Source organism: Seriola lalandi, unplaced genomic scaffold (genome assembly GCF_002814215.2).
Source record: "Seriola lalandi dorsalis isolate HSWRI2012SDOR001 ecotype SW California unplaced genomic scaffold, Sedor1 jcf7180002054916, whole genome shotgun sequence".
NCBI lineage: Eukaryota > Metazoa > Chordata > Actinopteri > Carangiformes > Carangidae > Seriola > Seriola lalandi.
Window position 1 is genome coordinate 1,536,619 of NW_019525468.1, and position 15,159 is coordinate 1,551,777.

The following is a 15,159-nucleotide window of genomic DNA, read 5'->3' on the forward strand; positions in this document are numbered from 1 at the left end:
TGTCAGGTGTGCTTCATAGTACTGCTTTACAAGCAAAGTTAACTAGACATTATATTTTTGTTTATGTGTGTTTATGACACTTGACATGCAGGGGTCAGATATATAGCATCTTCCTCACACAAATGTGGGCTGTATTAAGCTGTGTAATATTAAGTAGGCTACAGATCAGTAGAAGAACACAACAAACCACACACAGCATCTGCTTCTGACAAGACATATGGAAACACACCAAAGCATGTGTCAAATACATGACTTACAAATGCCTCCAGTACCTACACAAACAGCTTACATGCATTAGTCCTCATCCAGATTCCTATTCATTAAACAGCACAACTTTAAACCCTAGCATGAATGGGGGGAAAAAAATCAAGCAACTACCAAACACACCTTCTGCACAGACTTAAAACAAAACAACCATGCAGCACACGAGGTCAAATATGTGATTTGACAACTAGTAAAAATGAAAATAGAGAAATTGAACATTTGTTCAAAGGTTGTCCAGGCCCTGCCCATTGTGGTGAGTGTCTGAGTGTGTGAACAGCATGCAACTGCAGTAGCCCTCAAACAAACAACTCCATTAAACCAAACAAGGTGATTTGAGTTTTATGCAATGAAAACAATATAAACACCTCAACAACCGACCAGTAAGCTACGACGGGCCTCGTAGCCGCACAGAAAAGCCACAAAGCAAGGAGGGGGTGAGTTCGGCTCACTTACCAGTGTTTGAAGAAATCTGTCACACTTTATGGTGGCACAATGCCAACTCCTTTCTCCATGTGTCGAGACTTCGTCCTTTTTTTACCCAGGCCACGGTGCAGTTTCGGTATAGCTTTAGCTAAGCGAACCGATTCCATGATGACGCACGGTAACTAACATCATTACTAACACTAAACACCTGCTACATCTCCCATCTCCAATTTCATTTGAGTGATGTTGCTAAGTCATTCTCCTGTGGTGCAAAAGAGAAAAATGCAAAAACCGTCACTGTCCTAGAAGCTCAACTTTCAGAGGCATGAAGTTTCTTTTAATCAAGAAACGATGACTGCACCTGGTGTCGAGCGGTGCATTCCCACATTTCACCACACAACTTGAAGACAATTAAACTACAACCACAGTGTATGACTACAACAGACATCCTACACATAAATGTATAGATAAAACAATACACATAAATATATCAACTGTTAAATAATGAAGCAAAGGGTTTGGTCAAATATTAATATAACAGCAACTTAAATAAAGTGTGCTCTAATGTTGGTTAATTTTTATTAGAAAAAAATGGTCAGTTTATTTATTTGTTTAATTAGTTAGTTTTGATGAAAAAAGATGTTGAAAATCTGTATCAGTAAAAACATGATTTATTGTTTAGATCTGTTTGTTGTTTACGTTGTAGCTAATATTCATTTTATTTATAGGTTTGCATATGGACGGTAGGGACATATATTTTGGGAGGAAAGAATTGTCCCTACTAATAACCGATTTGGGCATGCTAGCATTTGACTGACTGAAAGGGCGGGGTTATCTGAAGGCTCACGTCATGTGAAAATATCACAGTGGTACCTACGTCATAAGAAAAATGTCAACTGATGTTATTTGAGCCTGTTAGCTAGCGTTAACTAGCAAGGTAACCCTGTCTTCTGTCTTCTGTAGGCTCGCAAGTTGCTAGCAAAGGAAAAATAAAATGGTGGATATATCAGAGTAGGAGTTTAATTTCGTTTTACTTTTTCTATACCTTACTATACTATGACATTATTATGTCTTACTATACTGTGGCGTTTTTATGCATTACCATACTATGACCTTTTATGCCGTATTATACTGACTTTTTATGCCTTACCACACTATACATTTTATGCCTTGCTATACCATGACTTTTTTATGCCTTATGACATTTTTATGCCTTACAATAATATACTGGTGCAGTTGTTAGAACTGTCGCCTCATAGAGAGAAGGCTCTGGGTTCGATGTTTCCATGATCTCCCTGTGCCAGCCTGGGTTCCCTCCGAGTACTCCGGCTTCTTCCCGCAGAACAGGAAATGCATATTAGGTTTATTGGCAAGTCTACTACCTTACTGTACTATGACCTTTATATACCTTATTATACTATGAGTTTTTATGTCATGCAGTGTTATGACATTTTTTGCCTTACTATGCCATGACATTTTTATACCTTACTATACCTTACCAGAGTATGAATTTTTATGCCTTATAATTATGACATTTTATGCCTTACCATACTATGACTTCTTTATTCCTTACTATACTCTGACCTTTTTATGCCTTACTGTGCTATGATATTTTGATGACTTATTTGTTCTGGCCTCCCTATTACCAAAACTACAGGCTCAAACTGGAGACCAGAACATACAGAAGGACACCAGACAGGGATGCCAAATGAAAAATACATTTATTTCAAACATAGCCAAAAATGTAATGTACCCAACAAAAAGGAAACAAAAGAGGGGGTGGAGATCCCTTCCAAATAGAACAAAAGAAGGGGAGGCCACTGAGCCAGCCTTGCCATGGGCCATCGCATTCAGCGCCTCCCCTCTAAACTGTTTAACTCAAAACTAACCAAAACAAAAACAAAAACTGATAACTGAACTACTGGTGATCTCCAACCCTACAACTAAAATAACAAACTAAAACAACAACAACCAGCACTCTGGCCCATGTTGGAGAACGAGGATCAGGTTGGGAGAAGATTCCACTCCCAAGCACTTGATAGGTAGGTGGCAACTGTGACAGCAAGGGCATTCTCTCCTCAACAGGTCCCCAGGTTTTTACCCCTCACCATACTATGAAGATTTTTTTATGTCATACTATACAATGATTTATTTGTGGGGTGGCTCGGTAGGGCAGTGGTTAGAACTGTCACCTCACAGTGAGAAGGTTCTGGGTTGGAACCCGGGCCTGGGGCCTTTTTTATGCCTTAGTATACTATGATTTATGACATATATATGACATATATGTCCCTATATCAAGGGTGATGTTACTATATGTGTCACTTATAAGAGATTATATTATTATGATATATCCTCTGGATATATGAACATATAGGTTTATAACATTTATGAAACACTCACAGTAAAATGCAACTTCATTAAAACAACATGCTTATTAAAATTCTCTGTTGGTATATGATTTTCTTAATTTCTTATTAAATTTAAACATATATGTCTATCTTTTATATTTACACATATAATATGGGATGGATATATATTTATGTAACATATGTCTGTAATATAAACAGATGTACTAAAATACATGTTTCTAACAGCTAGATATGTGTCAATATATGATTTCAGGTTCCATATGTAATTTTTACACACATATATATATATATATATATACATACACACACACACACACATATACATATATACACATATATATAAGTTCAACACATGTACATATATAACATTTGCACATGCGCATTCCTGAATCTAAATTCAGATCTCACATGTTCACAAACCATTTGGTTGGCGGCACTGAAAAGCAAATCTCTTTGTTTTGGAGGGGTGGCGGGGTTGTTTTGTGTCCCTATCAATGTTGAGACCAAACCTATGCCCTTGCTTCCAGCGCAGCAGAGGATTTTACGTCAGAAAGACCCAATAGACTCTGGTGTTTAGAGCAGTAAATGCTAAATATTAACGACTACTGTATAGATGCCCACATGAAGGATGCATTCAGTAGGTCATGTCATGTGGCATCAATGCCAGGGCAAATAAAACTGATGAAGGTGAGAGCATGCCATCTGTGCAGCTTTGCAATTTCTCACCTCACTGATGCGCAACACATCTTCTCTTCTTCTCTCTTCGTCTTCCCAACTTCTCTCAGTCTTCTCTCAAGCTGGCCACCATCAATCTGCAACCTGCACACCAGCCTGTTTCACAGTCTTGTCTTGTTGCTCTGCACATCTGCCTGTGTGTGTAATTTCCTTGCATCATACTTACGTGTATTCCCAGTCACTCAATACTGAGTAAAACATCTGGAGGAACACCAGTAATTGTAGGGTTCCCTAATTGATTAGATGCTCACTGACTTCAAATGGCTGTTAACTTCAAAAAGTGGACTGCAAAAATCTCTTTTCAATTTGCAGTGGATGGAGGGGAAATGGACACATGGTGGAGATGGGAAGAGAGTGACCACAGCGACGAATCAGTGCCCCTGCAATCACTGATAAACATCCCTTATGGCAATGAAGTGGTCAGCACCCAGGAAAGGGCAGTGAGATTTTATCTGGAGAATAAATCTGTCTTGGAAAGAGCTGAGAATTTCCTGTACAGAGTTTCCATTTACCAGAAGCAGTGGAACAGTTAGAGAAAGGTGGAAGAGAGAGAGAGAGAGAGAGAGAGAGAGAGAGAGCAGGAGACAGTGGAGGAAGGAGTAAAAGGAAAATCATATGAAAGACACAAAGATTTCACAGCCTGTAAGGAAGAGTACAGGCAGTCTTCTAAACCACTTAGACAGGTCTTAGAGAGAGGGATAAAAGCTCGCAGAGGGGACATACTCCAAAATCTTCTACTGGCCTGCATTAGACTTTATTGTTAAACCTAAGCAATCCTCCACCACTGTTTTGGGCGTGTGCACTGAAAATCTTTTGAGCTATCATCATCCTCTCTCCAATCTTTCCTGTGCTTAAATTTCCAGTGTAGAATCTACTATGGGTAGAGAGTTGTTGGCTGATAATCTCTGAACACGATGACACTGGGAACATGCACTGAATGCTGCACTATGTGCCCTTGCAGGTGTTTTACAGTGTAACCCACAGTATTCATTTAAAGTCATGGCAAGTTCTTTTTCTGCTTTGGCTTTCTTTTTTCTGCCCAGAGGCTGAAAGTGCAACTCTTAAAGATGCCCTGCCAAGCAATACTTATGCAAAGTTAAAAAAAAAAAAAAAAAAAAACAGGAACAATTTAAATATCAAATAAACTAACTGGATACACAGAGATCTGAAAGCTTGTCTTTGTAATGAATACTCTTCAGGGGACTAAATATTTATGACTGGAGCACCATAATTGTGTGTGTGTGTGTGTGTGTGTGTGTGTGTGTGTGTGTGTGTGTGTGTGTGTGTGTGTGTGTGTGGGGGGCATCACTGTAGACTTTGTGTGTGTGTTTTTTTTTTGTTTTTGCATCGGAGCTTGTTACGTTGGATCTCTGCATGTGTGAAGTTACTGAGCCTGAAGCACCCAATTATTGCCAGGGACTGTCAGTGGGCTTGTACTGTAACATACATATGCTGGGAAGTTCAAATGAATCAAATGAGTGAAACAGAACAAAGACGGCCTCTTTTCCTGTGACCCCTTTCATATGTTTGCAATTATGAGAATCACTAAGACGTAGAAATAAAATCTATACTGTGATATGCCTCGTTTCTTTTCTTTACTGCACTAACGAGAGATGAAGCCGAATTACAAAACAAGATGCGTTTGTCTTTGAAGTACAGATCAGGATTACAACATCCAAGGGTGGCCTCTGATCACTGGATGCCTTCATCTAATGTGAGTTGTTCCTTTACAAAGTCCCTGCTGAGAAAATAAAACACTGTGCCATCATTACAAGAGCTTCAGGATGAAATAGTAACCATTTACTCATCAAATGTGACATAAATTTCTCACCCAGGCAAACATACAGTCAATAAAACATCAGACCCTGATAGGTCATATCAAATAAAACTTTTTCAGAATATTTTCAAGTCTCCATAAATCCATCTTCGTGCAACTTTTAAAAAAATGCACTGTTGTGGCCAGTGGTTACAAAATAGACAAGATTTGACAACCCCGCAGGCTCGCCTCCTTGCATGTATCCCCTATCTTCAAGGTTATTGCCGAGCCATTTGTTGCGCTTTAGATAATTGACTCTTAGATGAGGGATAACCATGATTTATGGACAAAGAGAATACATATTCCTCCATATCTCAGTGGTGATTTATGGTGTGATAGAGCTCAAGTGATGGCCATTTTATCTGATTGTACGTCATGCAAAGTAGTCGATCAAGTCTGCGCAATCAGTCACACCTCGTCCCGGCTGAGATGACAAGGATGAGAGGCAGGGGCTTCTCTCTCTGGATTTCTTCGGTGTACGTAAAGCTCTTTAAGGCAAGTTATTATATGCAGAGCTGGGTAAACCATGGCAACCTAAATCACAGCTGCGCCAAACACACGCTCACCAGGTGGAGGGATTTATGATCTGTATGACGGATAAACCTGAGGCCTTGGAGTGGCATTCGTCATATGCAGGAACGGCCTGCTCCGAGGTTCCATATTTAAAACATATTTGACCTTTTCACTTGCTTATTTTATTTTCTGCTCTCTAATGTTAGTTTATTGGCAGTTTCAAATCTCCAGATTGATTTTATGTGTGGGTCTCTTTATCATTAGTCATCATGCAGAAGGGCTATTTCCTGGTGCTTACATCATTTCTTTTAGAGTGGCCAATTCAGTCCCCTGCTGCAGTGAGCTGTATATCGAGCCCTCTCCCTCTGGGAAGCTCCATATTTAATTTGACCATATGTAACAACTGACAAGGAGAAAACCTTAACTCCCTCTTGACCTTTCGGATGCAGATTCTTGCTCACATACCGTATGCGAGCCTGCGAGCGTGCGTGTTGGGGCATGTGTGCGACTGTGGCTCCATCAATTATTAATTCTCCATATCTAATTCAGGATCCTGTCCTCTCATATTCAGGGGAGTGCTCTCCTCGTGTTGGGAAAGAAATGAAACTGTAGGTACAATGGATGTCAGCGTCCTTGTTGAAATAATTTGGTCCAGATACCTACTGTCCTCTTTGATTTAGCAGTGGATATTTGGCAACCAATTTAAAATACCTGCCTTTAATCTAACCACCACTGTTTCAATGCAATAACGCTGCCTGTAGCTGTACCTCTCTCCAATTATTTGTCATATTAACCTTTTTCCTGCCCCTGGTTTTCACCGCCTCTGTCCATGCCCTTATCACATTGTTTCTGAGTTCCCCCTCTACCATTGTCTGGGTGATATGTGTACTTCCCAGATGCAGAACTCCACAATTCCATTTCCCTAAATCAGATGTATCCATAATGGATATTCCTGCTCAAAACCATATTCTCACTGCAACCTCACCGCTAATTTACGTGCCAAAGCCGCTGCCCTCTGCACTGATGAAACTCATTGGAAAAATCTTTTTAGGTTACTTTTAAAAAGCTGACACATCCGCTCTACATAGGGTGACTACAGTATGTGGGGAGTGATTAAAAGATTCACAGTGGGGGGGGCGGATCCCATTACCATTGGTGGATGTATAAATGAAGAGCAATGTGATGAAAGTGGAGCCATTGATTTAATTGGTTTCATGCAATTAGGAAATAGATTTCTACATGTCCAGGTCGGGTTGGGTTCAGACCATGTTGTTGCACAGCGCCCTCGGCTCTTGTCACACCTCGTCCCGGCTGAGACGACAAGGATGAGAGGCAGGGGCTTCTCTCTCCGGTTTTATTCGGTGTACGTAAAGCAGCGCCCTCGGCTCTTGTCAGGTTACCCTGCTTCCATGTGTTGCAAGTCAGACCTGTAACGCAAGGCAGAGACACATAAAGTGAGAGAGATGTGTTGCATTAGCCTGGCAAGCAAACAGTCAATAAAGAATGAAGTAAAAAAAATAATTAAAAAAAAACTACTAAAGGGGAGCATCTGAAGTTCCTCAATGATTCTGGAAATTCTTCTTCTTTGTGGGAACATTTGTCCTCATACGACCCCTGGATGTTACCTCTGCAAACATTGTTCTGGATTTCATCAGTTTGACCTGTAAAGTTAAGACGGGAAAAGAAGTTCCGAGTTGCCATATTGGGAAAAGGAAGAGATGAGTTGATATTGACTAACAGGTACAGCAGATGGTTTATTATTATGAGACGCCGCAGTGCCATGTGCTGGTAGTTGGCTGCAGTTTGTGTTATCGCCACAAATCACATACAGAAAAGAGGAATGGCTTATTGGCTATTATAAGCCATTTGTGTTCTGTTCTGGTGGACTGCCACGGATTATTCTGTGCACAGCTAAGATATACATTATGATATTGTATGGGATATTATATTATAAGATGTCAGATTGTTTATTTTAAGAAATGTGTGTCCAAAAGTCAAAAATAAACTGCACCTGAAACTCCACCAGTGGTTGGAGTCTGCCGCTGAATTCTTATTTCTAACTGTATTTTTGTATCTCAAAGTGAAATAGCCAAATACCACAAGAGAGGGGCGGGAACACAACAGCTCACCGAGGCAACACAGCTTAGTAAACGCACATAAAAATGGTTTAGTAACTCAGAAATGAACATTTGAAAACTCACCACAGAGCAAAGCAGAAGGTGCTGCTAGGTCAAAATCAGAATGTCAAATGATGTTTTTTGCACCATTAAAGACCACGCACCTGATGTATTTGGCGTGTGTGTTTGATGATGTCTGATAATTGACACCAGTAACTTATAAAGCTCGTTTTTAACAATTAACAGTAACTGTTGAAGTAGAAATTGCCTCAAATATCTCTCTTTGTAGTCTAGAGAATTGCTCATAAAGACTTATATGCTATTACATTTATGGGGAGATTTAAAAAAAAAAAAAAATACAATTGTACTATGATGATATGACATTGAAGGAGATGGAGCTTTCTGCTGAAAAGTCATGTGATATAATTCTAATACATGTTAAATGTAAGGTTACATACAGCAGCTGGTTAAATTTCGCTTTGCCCAAACACTGTAAACGGGTTAAACAGCAAGCATGCCTCTGTCCAAAGATAACAAAATCTGCCAAACAGCACTTTTAAAGCTCACTAATTAACACTGGGAGTCATACTACTAGGAGCAGTAAAATGGCAGTAAAAGTGTCGCTGGTACACTTTGGCTGAACAAACGAGATACAGTGTGTTAATTAGTGAGTTTGAGAGGCACTGTTAGGAGGTTTGTGTCACCTTTTGAAAGAACCAGGCTAGTTGTTTCCCTGTGTTTCCAGTCTTTCTGTTAAGCTACGCTGACCAGCTGCTGGAGTGTATTGATCAGCTAAGCATTTCGCAAAATGTCAAACTATTCCTTTAAAGAAGCAGGTACAGGTCAGGCTCTCGCTTTAATGCTCAGACCTGTAAACTCTACAAACTGTGGAACACGGATATTTTATTCATTGTACTTCAAAGATCATGTTTTCCAAGCATGGTTTTAAAAAATTCTCCCTAGAGTTGAGCTGTTTTTTTTTGGTTTTTTTCCCGAAGCTTCTCAAAGGCTCCGATCACTTTCAGCATTTCCTTTTACATCATCTTTGTGTACTCGTTTACTGTATTTCTCTTCTTACACAGTGAAATTAGTCATTTCAGCATTTTCTCCTCTGCAATTAAAAGCGATCTACAAAATCCATGAACTTTTAGTGCGATTAAACGATTGCTGATGTTTACAAAGCACTGAGGATGCCAGATGTGCAAGGAGGTGCATCTTTGTCATGCTGTTGCATCCTGGCAAGAATCATTTGTCATATTTTCATTAAATACAAAGCTTATTCAGTGATTGTGTTGTTTGTTCATATTGTAGTGAGTGTTCTAAACCTCTCCTCTAAACAAGAAGTCTGTTGTTTGCTGTGCTGCTTGGAGAAGGCTGTATTCTTTTTTCTTTTTTTCTTTTTTTTTAAAGCCACAGGGACTAAAAGAGGCTTGAGTCAGAGACACTGAAGCCACCACCATGTAAACCAGCCATTAACTTCACATTTAACCATGAAATGAAAGCTCAACGGGAGGTAACAGTTCATTGCAGGTCAGGATGCCCAGGCCCTCCCTCTCCCCCCTCCTTCTCTCTCCCTTTCCCTCCCTGGCTCCTCATCGAGAGGCTTCATATAAATGTTTTACTCTCTAAAGTAAATACTGCAGTGAGGAACATCACAACTAGACACTATCCGCAAAATCTTTTTACGTGGACGATGCATACACCCTGTGAATATTGTATATATTCACACACACACACACACACACACACAAGCAAAAACATGAGCAGTATACTGTGTATATATCAAGACACACAAGCACAGACATGAGGATGTGCACTCGCACAGCATGCTCTTCTATCTTGCTCACTCTGATTGACAATATTCCAGTCCAAACCCCGGTAGATATCATTTGCTGGTTCATGCGCCCACACTGTCAATTTCCAGTGTTTGCCTGAATCAAGAAAGGATGTGGTAGTCAACAAAAAAAAAACAAAAAAAAAAAAACACAACAACAACAACAAGCAACAACTCTGTATACTCTGGGCAGCAGTCTATCTGCCAACTCAGGCCTTGGCAACACACCTCTGCTCGAAGATGGCAGCGCCAAGCCTGTGGTGCTCCCGCGCTCCCCGTGTGTTGTGTTGTGTGACAGCACGCCCACTGTACTGTGAGGTTAGGCCTGTGTTTCCACTTGAGTGTGTCCTGTTTGACAAATATAGTGACAACAGATCAAAATGTCACTGTGAAGAAGTTTTAAAAAGGCAACCCAGAAAAATCCCAGAATCCAGTTTGGCTTACTGGCCAGATCTCTGAAGACACGTGGCAAACAAACAAACACAGGCTTTCATTGTGGCAAGGTTATGGGATGACCAAAGTTGTTACAATTCATCCTGAGGGGAACATGAATATGTGTACCAAACTCATTGGCAATCGAACGAGAAGTTTTCAAGATACATAAATGTTAACCTCATGGTGGCGCTAGAGGAAAAGTCAGTGGATCACCAAAGTCAGTAGGATCCTCTTCGAAACAAACGCACCCAGTAATTATAAGTGGTAAAAAAAAAAAGAAAACACGATAAATAAAGCAGTTTGAAATTAAAAGTCAGCGCTTTGCCAACGCTCCGCGGTGGACACGGGACGTCAGGGAAGGGTTGTTCCTCTGACGACTTATGATCCAGACGTTCAAGTCAAATTTGAATGCTTCTGCCAGGCAAACGCAGTGCAACGCTTACATATAGAGGATATAACACCATTGACAGGCCAAATGAAACGGACTGTTACCATGATTAAAATCACAAATTTCTCTAGGCATGAATAGTACTGGAAACATTTGGGATAATGTAAGCAGATTAGCAGGTCTAGTCATTTTTAGATAATTTAATGTGGAGAAGTTTAAAGTATTATTTTGTTTTGTGAATATGATTTACTGATGACATACTGTAGGTCTCAAATCAGCACTTTACTACACCACACACAGGCACAAGGTAGCTCCTTCAGTAACGCATGTAATATTCTCAATTTGAGTGGAATCCGAGCATGACACACTCAACTCGGGCCTAGCAGCCATGCCTTAGGGCTCCCAAACAAAACCAATCCTTGTACATTTGACACGTTATGCTGTTTGTCTTTCACTTGGCCTTCTGAGAAGCATTATGAGGGTGACAGTATCCAGCTCTTCATGCTCTCCTGGGGCTAGTGCTGACTGGCAAGATATTTGGCTACAAAAAAAAAAGACTTTACAGTAGGACTTACCACTTAGCATTAAGTGCATTCAGCTTGAATTGATTCTATTATAACATCAGTATTTAATCTTACATCTATCATTGTTTCTCCTTGTAGGAATTCTTCCATTAAAATCACTAAATCACTAAGGTGCTGCACAAAAAGTGAGTGATGTTATCAAAGCACTAGAATATCTACACAATCACAGCTGGCTGGGCCATGTGTTCTGAGGGAGTCAGTCTGCTTGTTAGTGTTGTTTGGCAGAATCTGAAAGCTTAATGGCTGGTGGTGAATGTCCTCGCTTGGCACAGCTTGGTTAAGTGCTTGTGTTTAATTTTTTATAATGCATCAAGTAGTTTGGGTAGTTCGTTCAAACAATTATTTTGCCTCATTGATGATAAAAAAAAAAAAAAATAGATAAAAAAGTGATGTGTGGTCATGGTATACTCGTTGCTAGGAACACAGTTGTGGGCATGGCTCAGTGATGTCTGTGAATAACATCAAGTATGTGACATGTGAACAAGATTAGTACAACATGACTTTACCTGTCTTTTACATATTACACTTGATGCATGGCAAAACATGTAATGTTGGCTAACAATAGCAAGCTATTAGATGTTAAATTATAGCATTTATATTATATTAGCATACATGCTTTTGCCTGGACTGAATGACTTTTTCCTCACATTGGTTAATGTAGCTAGAAGTACAGTACTCTAACCAATGAGGAATAGAAAATGATATTTGAGGGCCACTTTTCAGCGAACCTCTCATTGAATCTGTCTGTTCTTTTGTTGTGACTGGAGCTTTTGCTTTCTTATAAATAATAAGTCTGCCGGTGTTTATTTTATCAGCATGTAAGATAAGAGCATAGAGGTGAGCCAGTTGGTCAGGAAATCTGATATTTCGTCGGGATATTGTGTCTTTTTTGGATGCAAGTCTGAATGCAATACGAGCCCTACACATGCACACAAGATTCGAGAGTCAATTGCTAAACAGAAACCTTTCAAATGTAATAGGCTCATATCAGGGCTTTGTATCAGTCATAAACGCGCCATAGAAACACTGAGTATTGGCTGCAGTCTGTGTTTTTTTGACATTTTTGGCAACTCAGCTCTGGTTAAGCCAGTCCACCGCACCGCAGTAAGTCAGCCAACGTCATTATAAAATATAAATGAATCCTTACTCTGCAAGCATTTGTCCAAAATTTTCTGCAAGTGTGTGCATATGCACGTATCACTGTTTAATTTTTAAAGGTGTTGAACTTTTCTAACTGATTTAAGATAACAATGTAGATTCATTGATTCTATGTTAATGTGCTGGATTTATCCAAAGGTTTTGTTCCGTTTTTTTATATTTTCCACTAACTTGCTAAATAAACCTTCTCCTGTGGTTAGAGCCTAGGAAGAGGAGGAAGAGAAAAATAATTTAATTAGGCCACTACAGTGGACATGGGAATGCAGGCACTGACAATGAGAGAGCTTCAGCAGAAGCTCAGTCTGGGTTTAAGGCCAGCAGCGACAAATGGTGATCACTAAACATCTTTGGTTGAGAGAGAAAGAGAGAGAGAGACAGACAGACAGACACACACTATACAGACTATTCTTTTAATTGAGTTGTTTTATTTGTATGATACTTCCCAGATTCCATCTTGACCTAATAAAATCTCCTATCGACTGGCAGCTTAGTCAATAACTCAAATATAATATGAAGAGAGACCTTCGTTTGAATGGATGTTACACAAATGAGTTTTCTGATTGCAAAACATGTTTGTGATCTACATAACCCAACAGGTTTTTCCTTCACAAGCATGCAATTCTTAATAAACACAACAATCTAATTACAACAGAATAAACAGTGTAGCAGTTACAACAGCTGTCTCAGTGATAACTACAATAACTGCAAGTGCTTCACTCTGTTGCAGCAACAAACAAGTGTTTCTTTTTTAGTGCAAGGCCATTACCCAAAGTTATTAGATAATAAAAAGTTAGACTTACTAATCAGTACTCAGGTCCCATTTAATTCCACCAATTCACCTTCATATCAGTAATGCTAGTGTGTTTATATAACTCTGTTCAGTTTTGTTTCAATTGTGTGTGCATTTTGACCTTTCCTACTCATTTTATTTATTGATTTATAAGCATTTTTTTTTTCTCGATTTGGAGCCACATCCTGCACTGTAGACCTGCTCCACACTGCCAGAGGCACTGCTGCTCAGGGACTTAACTGCTAGATCTCAGGGCAAGTGCTTTTCAGATTTCACAGTTTACTGTGTTTTTGCTGACATTGAAATCACAGAAAATGTTGCATTTTATTGAACTTTATTCTTCCAATATGTAGCTGCCAGACAGCCGGAGCTATTCAAGTCATTTTGAACAGACAGAGAAGTAAAGTTATAAATCGTGTGCTTCGTTTGCGTGCTGTTCAGCTGCACAGAAATTGCAAGAAAGTCAAAAGAAATTAGAAAAAAAACATGGTGAATTTTTCTTCAGGTTAGATCGACTACAAAATGAACCATCCCGTCTCCTCCAGACATAGTGAAATATTTAATCTGTGATGTATAATTGATCCCTCTCTCCTTTAAATACATATATTTTGCCTTGCAAAATCCCATAGCTGCACTGCACTTCTTTTTTTTTTTTCTTTTTTTTTTTTTTTTTTTTTTTTTTTTTTTTTGTAAATCATCCATGCCCCAGTTCTGAGATCAATCTGGTTTGAATGTTTGGCATCCTTGGACTCTATACAATGTAGGTGACACACACTTTTTAACACATTTCCAGTCAGCTGACAGGAATTTGATGCCCCACGGCAAAAGCTTTTATCTTGTCAAATCAGTACTCTACATGTGCCAATAATGCTTATTTAGAGAAGAGAATAATGTGTAATTTATAAAAGAAAGAAAGACAATTACTCCTAATACCTCACTCCAGACCACCTGGGGCTAGGTATTCTGTCAGGGCAAAAACTAAACCTACACAGCTTCACCGGTTTGTTTCATGAATGTAATTACTTTTCTTCCAGACTCATATTGTCTTTAACACTTTCAGAAAAACCCAGTTCCTCAAGCAAAACCACCTTTCCATCATTCTTCATTGTTTCCTGACGTCTCCTCATTCTTCTTGTCAACAGTGTGCAACTGGAAGCCTATCCCGAAGCTCTCAGCGCAGGCACGGCTTACTCAGTTTGATGAGAGTTGTTTTTCATACTATGCTGCCCAGTAAACAAAATCAAACATTTATGAGGCATCAGGAAGACCTCCGTGTGTGGCTGGATCGGGGATATAATTTGCCTCTCTTTACCCTGTCCGACCTCCTCCTTGCAACTGAAGTCAACAGGTCAGCATGGCTGACAACATAACACCCTTCACTAATACCTAGTACTGCGGAGTTCAGTATATTTTTGGTTTGGAATCAAAGGAAATAAAAAAGAAAGAGGCCCTCTCTTGTGTTTCTTTCCTTTTATTGTCTATCCCTGCAGCTACTGCCACATCGATCTTCTTTGTTCATCATCTCATTTCTCCATTTATCTTTCCTCCGAGGCCATTATGGCCACCGCTCAGAAGGTAGCTATTTTCCAACACCAAACATGTTAGAAACAAAACAGTAATGTTCCAGCAAAATTATCTGTCAAACAGTCATAAACCACATAATTTAGGTACTTAACTCCAAAACTGATATCAGCAACCTCAGTCCAAGTGGCTGAGGAGACTTTGTTTTTTTT